Source organism: Tenrec ecaudatus, chromosome 3 (genome assembly GCF_050624435.1).
Source record: "Tenrec ecaudatus isolate mTenEca1 chromosome 3, mTenEca1.hap1, whole genome shotgun sequence".
In the NCBI taxonomy this organism is placed as follows: domain Eukaryota; kingdom Metazoa; phylum Chordata; class Mammalia; order Afrosoricida; family Tenrecidae; genus Tenrec; species Tenrec ecaudatus.
Genome location: NC_134532.1, coordinates 36,177,721 through 36,180,032, shown reverse-complemented (window position 1 = coordinate 36,180,032; position 2,312 = coordinate 36,177,721). Strand labels below are relative to the sequence as shown.

Sequence of the window (2,312 nt, the reverse complement as noted above, 5' to 3'; positions counted from 1 at the left end):
ATATCATACTTTAAATCATGCTGATAATACAAGAATCTGGTTTCCTGGGGGAATTCAAGGATTTTGTGCTAGGATGGCATGAATATTTGAGAGCTGAATCTTTGAAAGACTGTGTATGTTGCATTTAAATCTTATTTCTCTTTCTGACCCAGGAAGACACACAGGGGCCACTGCCTTAAATTGATGGATGTCAAAAAAGGATCTATTCGGTCGCACACTGATGACTTGGTGCTCAAGACTGGTATTGGGTTCTGATGAATTGGAAGTGAGGCATGGTAATGTGATAAATGGTCACCTAGATCTTGTCATGATGGACAGTATGATCTTCGGGTTAATTCCAAGGAGATGGCAACCAGGCTTGCAGTTCTAAGTAGGAAAGGGTGAATGTATCTCTAGATCTCCTTAAAAATTCTTAAAATGATACTTAAATATGTGCATGTGAATTTTAAGTATTTCCTTTCCCTCCACAGATATTCTATCTGAGTATGTTGTTTTTCTTTTTCTTGATGCTGTTGTTGGAATTTTGTTTATTCTGAATTTGATCACTGTATTTTGTTTTGCATATGTACTTCAAATATTTGCAACATAAGTGGTATATTAATGTAATGAGTTTGAAAAATAAACTAGAAAAATGTTGACATTTTAAAGGTTTCCTAACTTGTTGAAATACCTGAAATAAAGGTTTCATTTATTATTGAGGAACTTTCTTGTTTACAATTTTATGATGTTGTGTCAAAAATACCACTACTATAATTATAGTTTGGACATATATAAGTTCATGCTAAAAGAAGAAAAAGAAAAACAAGTTTTAAGCATGCTATCAGAACCAGCGGATGGCTATAGTAATAAAGTCTTAAAAATGCATATATATATATATATCACTGCCATTGAGTCAATGGTGATTCACAGTACCCTCTGTGGGTTTCTGTGACTGTAAGTGTTTACGGGAGCAGAAAACCCAATCCTTCTCCCACGGAGCTGCTGGAGGTTACCAATTGCTGTCCATATGGATAAAACTAAATACAAAACCACTACCTAACCATTGCTTCTCGGCCTTTTGTCTGAGATCAAGTGTAGTATCAGTTCAACTGTATATGAACTGCATATTAGAAACCTCAATTAATCCTGTGAATGGGTCTGACTTAGCAAAACTGAATGCAAACCACAAATATGTTAAATTAAAACCATACCTTTGTACTTCAAAATCATCCTGTGCAACGGGGCACATTCCCGCAGGAAGGGAGTTTCCCACAGAGAATCAGCTTAAGGCATACCAGTTGCTAAACCATAATATTACAACAAAAGAGTTAGGACTCTCTACTTTGTCAGTGGGTTTAGATCTGACACATTCTATACACAAGTAATTCAATGGTCTAATAAATATCGAAGAATTGGGGGATTGAAAAGTTGAAAATGCATGTATTGAAGGTTTATTTTTAAAATAAGCATTACTTTTTGTTTCATAAGGAACATTGATGGTACAATATATGCAGCTTAAATTTTGAAGCATTCATTGTCCAAAATATGTACTACACCTTCCATATGCACTACCATATTTATACACAAAAACACTATGAGGGAAGTTGACACTCATCTGAGGACTGTGACTATTACTGAGGCCAAGCTCACTTAGCAATAACCAGTCATTTTCCTTAGAGTAGAGAGAGGGGATGCTACCAGCCCACGCTATTTGAAGGTAGCATGTTGTCCATAAAACAGACATCCGTGTGGATCCGACTACGCTCATTGCTGTGATGAGCAAGGGTCCCCTTTGCTCCAACAATGCCTTTATATTCTCTATCTACCCTGGCCATTCACAAGTTAGGCACAGTTATTCCCATTTAAAGGCAAAATCTCATATATGAAAGCTTAATTTTATACAAGAAAATTTAGATTTACTATAAAATATAAAAGCATAAACTCTCAGTTCCAAAAAGTAATTGTGATGGTTTTCTTTACTAATGTGTCCTGACATTTGTCAAGTTCAGAAAGTGTGTATTTATTTGTTCGTTGGGCTTAAGGGTCTGAGGGTATTGGAGTTGTTTACATCTGCACCCCTTTTCCATGAAACTCCCCAAGGCATTAGTATGTGGACTTTATTATTTGTCCCTTCATGAAGAGGAAACAAGGAATTCTCAGAGGTTTGAGGAGAGTCCTTGCCACTATAAAGCTTCAAAGTCAGACAAGTCTTCCTTGTGTTCTATAAAAGGTGAGACCCAGGTAAAAAGACAGAACCTTTTTCTTAAGGAAGAAAAATAGAGACAGCGATAAGTGGGACTCAACATTGAAAACTTCCTGTTGGCCCCACCAGG

General features: G+C 36.4%; 1 pseudogene; it reads left to right on the top strand.

Annotated features, from left to right (window-relative positions):
* The first annotated feature begins 1,041 nt into the window (after nucleotides 1–1,041).
* LOC142443938 (U2 spliceosomal RNA) lies at nucleotides 1,042–1,184 on the top strand (annotated as a pseudogene).
* Nucleotides 1,185–2,312: the final 1,128 nt, after the last annotated feature.